At 40.3% G+C, this 10,230-nt stretch overlaps 1 pseudogene; it reads left to right on the forward strand.

The window, feature by feature from the left end:
• The first annotated feature begins 7,343 nt into the window (after positions 1–7,343).
• LOC147985680 (uncharacterized) lies at positions 7,344–8,781 on the forward strand (annotated as a pseudogene).
• The last annotated feature ends 1,449 nt before the right edge of the window (positions 8,782–10,230 follow it).

The raw sequence follows: 10,230 nt of genomic DNA on the forward strand, positions 1-10,230 counted from the left end.
TCTTCATAGTCCAACAGTCCGGCCAAAGGATATAGTCCGGCTGTCCGGAGACCCCCTAATCCAGGACTCCCTCAGTGACCAAGGAAACTTCTAATACCTTTGATGTCCTTGGGACATGGCATCTTTTCAATAGCATCAACCTTAGCTTTATCAACTTCAGTACCTCTTTCAGAAACTTTATGCCCCAAGACAATACCTTCATTAACCATAAAGTGGCACTTCTCCCAATTGAAGACAAGGTTAGTTTCTTCACATCTCTGCAAAACTCGATCAAGGTTGCTTAAGAAATCATCAAAAGAGGATCCATAGACGGAGAAATCATCCATGAAAACCTCACAAATCTTTTCACAAAAGTCAGAGAATATAGCCATCATGCATCTTTGGAAGGTACCAGGTGCATTACATAAACCAAAAGGCATACGTCTATAAGCAAAAGTACCGAACGGGCAAGTAAAAGTGGTCTTAGATTGATCATCAGCTAATACAGGTATTTGAGAGAAACCAGAATAACCATCTAGAAAGCAAAAAAGTGTATGTTTGGATAATCTTTCTAGCATTTGATCAACAAAAGGTAATGGGTAATGATGCTTTTTAGTAGCCTTATTTCATTTGCGGAAATCAATTACCATCCTATAACCTGTAATAATTCTTTGCGGAATCAATTCATCTTTATCATTAGGAACAACAGCAATACCTCCCTTTTTAGGGACACAATGGACAGGACTTACCCACTGACTATCAGCAACAGGATAAATTATACCTACCTCAAGGAGCTTTAGTATTTCCTTTCTTACCACTTCTTTCATCTTAGGATTCAGCCGTCGTTGGTGATCACGAACTGCTTTGGTATCTTTCTCCAAATTTATTTTGTGTTGACATAGTGTGGGACTAATGCCCTTAAGATCATCGAGAGTATATCCAATAGCAGCACGGTGCTTCTTTAGAGTTTTCAATAATCTCTCTTCTTCATGCTCTGAAAGGTTAGCACTAATAATAATAGGATATATCTTTTTCTCATCAAGATAAGCATATTTAAGAGTATCAGGTAACGGTTTGAGCTCAAACACGGGATCACCCTTGGGTGGAGGAGCATCCCCTAGGATTTCGACAGGCAAATTGTGTTTCAGGATGGGTTCCTGTTTAAATAATACTTCATCTATTTCCCTTATTTCATTCATAAACATGTCATTTTCATGGTCTAACAAATATTGTTCTAAAGGATCACTAGGAGACACGACAATAGAAGCAAGACCAATAATTTCATCTTTACTAGGCAATTCCTCTTCATGGTGTTGTCTACGAAATCTAGAGAAATTAAACTCATGAGACATATCACCTAAACCAATAGTAACAACATCCTTTTCGCAATCTATCTTAACATTAACTGTGTTCGAGAAGGGTCTACGAAATATAATGGGACAAAATCTATCTTGTGGGGAACCAAGAACAAGAAAATCAGCAGGATATTTAGTTTTCCCACTCAAGACTTCAACATCTCTAACAATTCCAATTGGTGAAATAGTATCTCTATTGTCAAGTTTAATTGTGACATCAATATCTTCTATCTCAGCAGGTGCAATATCATGCATAATTTATTTGTATAAGTCATGAGGTATAGCACTAGCACTGGCATCCATATCACATAAGCCATGATAACAGTGATCTCCTATTTTAACAGAAATAACATGCATGCCTACCACGGGTCTATGTTTATCTTTAGCACAAGGTTTAGCAATTCTAGCAGTCTCATCACAGAAATGAATAACATGCCCATCAATATTATCAAAAAAGAGATCTTTAACAATAGCAATATTAGGTTCAATTTTAATTTGCTCAGGAGGTGTATAGGTTCTAATATTGCTTTTACGAACCACAGTTGAAGCTTTAGCATGATCTTTTATCCTAATAGGAAAAGGTGGTTTCTCAACATAAGCAGTAGGGACAATAGGATCATTATAAGTGACAGTCTTTTCTTCAACTTTAATAGGTGCAGCTACTTTTACTTCTATGGGAGGATGATATTTAAACCACTTCTCTCTAGGGAGATCAACATGAGTAGCAAACGATTCACAGAAAGAAGCTACTATTTCAGAGTCAAGTCCATATTTAGTACTAAATTTACGGAAAACATCAGTATCCATAAAAGATTTAACACAATCAAACTTAGGTGTCATACCTGACTTCTTACCTTCGTCGAGGTCCCAATCTTCAGAGTTGCGTTTAATTCTTTCCAATAAATCCCATTTGAATTCAATAGTCTTCATCATAAAAGAGCCAGCACAAGAAGTATCGAGCATGGTGCGATTGTTATCAGAAAGCCGAGCATATAAATTTTGAATAATTATTTCTCTTGGAAGCTCATGATTGGGGCATGAATATAACATTGATTTAAGCCTCCCCAAGCTTGAGCGATGCTTTATCCTTTGCGAGGCCAAAAATTATATATATAATTGCGATCACGATGAACAAGATGCATAGGATAAAACTTCTGATGAAATTCCAATTTCAATCGTTTGTAGTTCCATGATCCCATATCATCACATAGCCTATACCATGTCAATGCATCTCCCTTCAAACTTAAAGGGAAGACCTTCTTCTTAATAATATCATCGTGCACACCTGCAAGCTTAAATAATCCACAAACTTCATCCACATATATTAGGTGCTCATTAGGATGCATTGTTCCATCTCCTGCAAAAGGATTAGCTAGCAGTTTTTCTATCATACCCGAAGGAATCTCAAAGTAGAAATTTTCATTTTCAGTAGGTTCCATAGGTTGAGGAGCAACTCTTTGCTCTTCTGGTCGGGGTGAAGATACCCCGAACAAGCCCCTCATAGGATTACTTTCCATAGTAACAAGTGACAGTAAATTTCAGCACACTATATAAATTTTTCCTTACCAAATTCCACCTACCAAAGGCGCTTCACTCCCCGGCAGTGGCACCAGAAAAGAGTCTTGATGACCCACAAGTATAGGGGATCTATCGTAGTCCTTTTGATAAATAAGAGTGTCAAACCCAGCGGGGAGTAGAAGGGAATGATAAGCGGTTTTCAGCAAGGTATTCTCTGCAAGCACTGAAATTCTAGGTAACAGATAGTTTTGTGATAAGATAATTGGTAACGAGCAACAAGTAACAAAAGTAAATAAAGTGAAGCAAGGTGGCTCAATCCTTTTGGTGGCAAAGTACAAGCCTGGACAAATTCTTATATAGAGAAAAGCGCTCTCGAGGACACATGGGAATTATCGTCAAGCTAGGTTTCATCACGATCATATGATTCGCGTTCGGTACTTTGATAATTTGGTGTGTGCGTGGACCGGTGCTTGGGTACTGTCCTTACTTGGACAAGCATCCCACTTACGATTAACCTCTATTGCAAGCATCCGCAACTACAACAAAAGTATTAAGGTAAACCTAACCATAGCATGAAACATATGGATCCAAATAAACCCCTTACAAAGCAACACATAAACTAGGGTTTAAGCTTCTGTCACTCTAGCAACCCATCATCTACTTATTACTTCCCAACGCCTTCCTCTAGGCCCAAATAATAGTGAAGTGTCATGTAGTTGATGTTCACATAACACCACTAGAGGAGAGACGACATACATCTCATCAAAATATCGAACGAATACCAAATTCACATGACTACTAATAGCAAGACTTCTCCCATGTCCTCAGGAGAAAACGTAAGTAATCACAAAGCATGTTCATGTTCATAATCAGAGGGGTATTAATATGCATATAGGATCTGAACATATGATCTTCCACCAAATAAACTAACTAGCATCAACTACAAGGAGTAATTAACACCACTAGCAACCCACAGGTACCAATCCCAGACTTGGAGACAAGAATTGGATACAAGAGATGAACTAGGGTTTGAGAGGATATGGTGCCGGTGAAGATGTTGATGGAGATTGACCCCCTCCCGATGAGAGGATCGTTGGTGATGACGATGGCGATGATTTCCCCCTCCCGGAGGGAAGTTTCCCCGGCAGAACAGCTCCACTAGTGCCCTAGATTGGTTCCGCCAAGGTTCCGCCACGTGGCGGAGGAGATTCGTCTCGAAAGCTGGCTTATGATTTTTTTCCTCAACGAAAGGCTCCATATAGTAGAAGATGGCCATCGGAGGGCCACCAGGGGGCCCACAAGGTAGGGGGGCGCGCCCCCCACCCTCGTGGGCAGGGTGTGGCCCCCCATCCGGAACTTCTTGTGCTCAGTATTTTTTATATATTCTGAAAATGACTTCCATGAAGTTTCAGGACTTTTGGAGCTATGCAGAATAGGTCTCTAATATTTGCTCCTTTTCCAGCCTAGAATCCCAGCTGCCGGCATTCTCCCTCTTTATGTAAACCTTGTAAAATAAGAGAGAATAGGCATAAGTATTCTGACATAATGTGTAATAACAACCCATAATGCAATAAATATCGATATAAAAGCATGATGCAAAATGGACGTATTAGTATTTTGCTAGATAAAATTTCAATACTACAACTTCTTCAAAAGTGAGAGGTGAATGGAAGGTTATAAATTGAAGAAGTGGGAGTCGACTTAAACTTTGTGTTCATGCCCATGGACACGATGTTGATCCTACCATAGAAGCTTCTTGTAATAATAACTATTTCGTTGATATAATATCATCTGGTATCTGTGAATTGATCCTATGCAATCGTGATTCCGACCATATTTTCTCTTTGATCCCATTTCTCGAGCAAGTTAAAGCACTTTTCTTTTGCAATTCAACACACCAGTCCAATCTCTACTTTGATCTACCGTCGAGTATTACCCTCTGGTATCTCGAGAATATCTAAGAACTGTGTTGCATCTTATGAGTCTTCATCCGCTATTATTTCTCACTGATTCCAATTTTTCATGGGTTCTAAGTTGTTGGTCGCTCAAGAACACTGGTAAGTGAACCGATTCCGCACTCTGGTTCGATAGCTCTAAGTAATCTTCATTGCTTATGAGTTTAATAATCCTTCAAGTCATTCCTAGCCTGATCGACTATATCATTATTGTGCTAAATTTTAACTATGCTACTTGATCCTTCTTCCCGGAGCACAATTTTTGACGATGAGCTAAGCTTACGTCGATCTTCCTCATCATGTCATTTCGCCTTGAACAACAAACTTGGTTTGGAGTTTGTGTCATACCCTTGGTTCCAATAACCTTTCGCTTCTCCATTCATGATTAGCACATTTCATATACATAATTTGATGCTCAAATATACCATTAATTGAGATATATCATTCCATTCTTGCTACGAATTTTCAAATTTTCGAATGGTAATCATAAAAGAGAATGTTGACTAGTGAATTGTTTATTTCACAGCAAAGTGCGCAAAGGCACTATAAACTACAGGTTTCTGCCTAGAAAGGATTGAGGAACACGTCCCAGGGGGCTAGCTGAAGAAGAGAAGGGATCATCTTGTGCTAAAAGTATAGAAGGAGAAGGGCAAAATCAGAAAAGTGGTAGCTGAGAGAAGGGGAACAAAATCCCTAGTGCAACCAATTTTTTGGATCGGGCCTGGCATCACATCTCTCTCCCTCACCCCTCCTTCTTCACCTCCGGCCGCCGCCATGGCCAGGCCGGCGTGGTGGTGCGCCTCCGCGCCATCCATCATCAGCTCCACCATCAGCCTGCGCCTCCACAAGTACATCATCCATCCACATCGGCGCCACCGCTCAACCGCGCCCTCCGTCCACCAGCACCTCCATATACCACCATCCATCCAATCCATCACCACCTCGCGCCGCTGCACCATCCATTAGCGCCACCCCTTCACCACCATCGCTCGCGCGCCCTACCAGACCAGGGGTCTAGTGCCCCGCGCGACCTTGCCTTCTGTCGCTGCCTTCTTCCTCCCCTGCCTCGTTGCTGCCCTTCTTCTTCCCCTCGCTGCTCCTCCACCTCTCTCCTCCTCCTTCAATCCCTTTGTTGCTGCTAATCTTCTACCGCGCCCCCTTGCTGATCTCTCACGCTGCTACTCCTCCCCTCATCATATTGTTGTTTCCTTCTTCTCCTGTTGCTGCTCTCTTCTTCCTTTGCCTCTAGTTGATGCTCCTAATCTTCTCTGAACCCCAGCCTGCTGCTCTTTATTCTCCCTACCTCGCTGCTGCTCTGCCCTCTGCTGCTGTACCTCTCCTTCTCCAACTCGCCCCTGCTGATCTTCTCCATCACCTACACCATCTACAGCTGCAAGCCTGAAGATTGACTGGGAATTAATCTTTGAATCTCTCCCTTCTCTTGCTACTGTACTCTGAATTTTCTATAATAGGAGTTGTGTAGGACTTTTAAGGTTCAGATTTTGATAAGTGTTTGCAACCAACTAGTTTGTTCAGTTCGTACTTGTTAAATATCATGTCATGAATTCTATGTTCTGAATAGTGGATTTCTTTTCTTTCGAAACAAAGTGCTATCTAACATTTTGTCTTGGTAATTAGTGTTCTGTTAGAACTTATGCGTGTTCACCCTTTGTATTTTAATTCCAGTTCATGTATGTGTTGTCACAGTGTGTTCCCTTTTCTGTAGAAATATATTCAGTTTTGTAGTCCACATATTAGTTCAAGTTCTTGTGAGATAAATGTGTGTGATTTATATACATATGTGTGTGTCTTTGATATGATACATATATTCTGTCCTACAACCTTGTTTCTTCCCTCTGTTCATGTTTGATAGTTATATATGTGTCCTTGTCATGTTACATTCATGTACTTTTACTTCTGTTGTCATTGATGTTAGCTTGTGTTAGTATTTTAGTTTCTCAAGTTTTATGAATATACCAAAAGACAGAGAATATAATCTGAATCTCCCTTTGCTTATTGTCATTTACTTTGTCGTCGATTTTCCGAAACGATCTTAGATACTTTAGGTTTATTTTCCCTGTATTCGTCACTTAAATTGTCTAGCCTAGCTTTAGCCGAGCATAGTCACCGTCGCCTAGTCCCTGTGGAGAACACGACACATCCGTAGTTTGGGCACAAAAACCCTGCTATATTACACCTGATCATTTTGGCGCCGTTGCCGGGGACTAGCGTCGAGTGACTGTGTTAGGCTATAGACTAGGTTTCTTGTTTTCTTTTTGTGACATTTATATGTGATATATATATATCTAACCCCTAACCACTGTTCTAGTTATTTTCTCTTCTTTTTCTTGTTTGTTTTGCAGGTTAGAACTATCTTCTCGATTGTGGCATATTATTCAGATTGTCTCGGAGATGCGAGGAACACTACAAATAGCACAGAAAGTATTCAAGAACTGATAAGTAAGATTTCCGATCGATTAGATGATTTAGCTCGGCAGCGAGAAGTAGTTTTTGAGGATAGTCCTAGCTCTTATGATCCTTATTCTAGAGGTCATCCTTATGTTGCTCCTACATGCCATATTTGTGGATTTCAGGGCCATTCACCCGCTGAATGTCAGCGTGGTTACTCTCACTCTCCCGATTGTTATGGCATGAGCTTCGCCCCACAACCTAGCTCATACCAAAACAATTACTCATATGGGTGGCCTGAGAACCAGAATATGTCATATAGGAGCAACAACCCTGAGATCTCACCGTTTGCTTCTAGTAATCATATGCAGGGATTTAGGTACAATGAGGAGAGCCACAACTATGCTCCACAATAGATTTATTCAGCTCCTAGTCATATACCTCAACACCAGGAGATGTTGCCAATGGAGTTAAATGGTCCTCCATTTGGTCAACCAACAACTCCAGCAACCGTCGAGCAATATCATGTGCAAGTGCCCACACAAGATTAATTTGATGATATAGACAAGCTCACATTGCTTAGTCTCGAGATCACATGGAGTGCCGAGGATGATCCTATTAGGAAGGTTATACTAGAGAAAATGAAGAAGATCAAGAGTGGAAAAGAGCTAGTGGAAGAAGTAAGGAAGATTGAGAAGAACATCAACGCTGGCAGTACTATCTCTTCCCTCCTTGAGTTGAGTGTTGCTGGGATATCCCTTGAGGTGTGTGAGGTTACAACACCTTCACATTCAGCTGAGCAAGATAGCGAGAGTCCAGAGGAAGAGATACTTCAGATCCAAGAAGAAATTATCGAAGCCAAGGCACAAGATGATCCAGAGCTCGAATACCCAAATGAACAAGTTGAAGATCCAATGTCAACCACTCCCAAAGAAGGAGAAGAAGCTGTTGTAGTTGAAGATGAAGAACCAGAAATTCATTTGCCTATTGTCATACAAGAGCGTGATGTAGCAGGTTTATCTAATCCTCTTGATGACATGGGTCCATATGATCTGTTTGCCACTATTTTGCATTGCATGATACCATCAATTAAGCTAGACTTGAAAAAATGTTTTCTTGAACATGATCATACATACTCTGTTATTGGCATTTCTCTCATTTATGATGATGACACTTATTTTCCTTATGCTAGACCTATGCTTAATGATAAATATCATCCTCATGTTAGTATTGCGCTTGCTGATTTCTATCATACTCGTCATGTTCTATATTCCTATGCTTATACAATTGGATATTCGATTGACGACTTAGAGGGCATCTACCCTATCACTTGTAGTCGTTGTTTGTGTGAGTCCTATTTTAGGTTTCTGCTTGTGCACGAATCAATACATGCTGACCAGGTTCGAGGTGACATCCCTTGGGATCCCGGTGGAGTCAGAGCATGGCGATGAGGAGAAGCAAGGGGCACACATGAAGAAGAGTGAAGCTGGAGCATGCACGAGGAAGCAAAGGAGAAGAGCTGCAGCTTAGAGAGTGATCAAGCGAGTGCAACATGATCAAAGCCCGGTGAGCTGTTACATGACCCCAATCTGAATAAATCATCCATTGATAATGCTGAAATCATTTGATATTTGAGTTTCTTAAGCCATTTCTTAAATGATATCCCACTGAATTTTATTTGACATATTGTGCTTGATGTGAACATGAGAACTGATTGTTGAATGCCTTGTAAACTAGTGATCTACACCATGCGTGCTTTGCTGAAATTAGTGAGAACTATTAGTTTTGAGTGCTCAAATCCCTAGTGCACTAGTAAACTTTATCATTGTCTACTTTTACCTTGATACACCTAGATCACCATGTTTAGATGCTGAATTTGTGCGAAGTGTGTTCCCATTGAGAGCAATCACCTAACCACTATGGATTAGCATGCTATGTTCCCTGGATCGGTAGCATGTGAACCAGACATGGAGAAGTGAGGATTCCTTTTTTTGTGCTTATGTGTTGTTCATTAAAAAATATATATATTATAATGAATAATTATCTGATCTTACCTAACAGTAGCATGTCATGTTCCCTGGATCGGTGGCTTGTGAAATCTGGTTGGATCGGATAGGAGTTAATTATATTAAAAAATGTAATTGTTGAACCAGGTGTATACCATGTTCTCTGGATCGGTGGTATGTTCCTTTGGGGAGACAAACAAAAAAACTAATAATTGGTCGAGCTGGGTGTATACCATGTTCTCGGGATCGGTGGTATGTTCCTATGGTGAGACTAATAACAATATAATCATTGCTTCATCTCTGTAAATAAGTGATTTGATCACAAGATTTAATTCCAGTTCATTTTGTTCTCGGGATCATGCTCTCTTTAGGAACCATTTGGCACAGTCATCATTTAAACTTGTTGATCCTCTTTTATCATTGCAAAAGTTTAAAATGGTCATGCTTACTAGTATCCTACTGCTTTGTAGCACTTTTAACCATTGATTTTCACTAGCAAAGTTCAAAGCATGCTTTGTTTGGAGATCTACTTCACTTGGCATTCTCTAGTCAGCTCACTGTTCACAATCTTGCTCTTGTCATATTCCTTTGCTTGAGGACAAGCAAAGATTTAAGTGTGGGGGAACTTGATTAGCACATTTCATATACATAATTTGATGCTCAAATACACCATTAATTGAGATATATCATTCCATTCTTGCTACGAATTTTTGAATTTTTGAATGATAATCATAAAAGAGAATATTGACTAGTGAATTGTTTATTTCGCAGCAAAGTGCGCAAAGGCACTATAAACTACAGGTTTCTGCCTAGAAAGGATTGAGTTACAAGTCCCAGGGGGCTAGCTGAAGAAGAGAAGGGATCATCTTGTGCTAAAAGTATAGAAGGAGAAGGGAAAAATCAGAAAAGTGGCAGCTGAGAGAAGGGAAACAAAATCCCTAGTGCAACCAATTTTTTGGATCGGGCCTGGCATCACATCTCTCTCCCTCACCCCTGCTTCTTCACCTC

The sequence above is a fragment of the Triticum urartu genome, chromosome 2A (assembly GCF_056163025.1).
Source record: "Triticum urartu cultivar PI428250 chromosome 2A, HENAU_Tu73, whole genome shotgun sequence".
In the NCBI taxonomy this organism is placed as follows: Eukaryota; Viridiplantae; Streptophyta; class Magnoliopsida; order Poales; family Poaceae; genus Triticum; species Triticum urartu.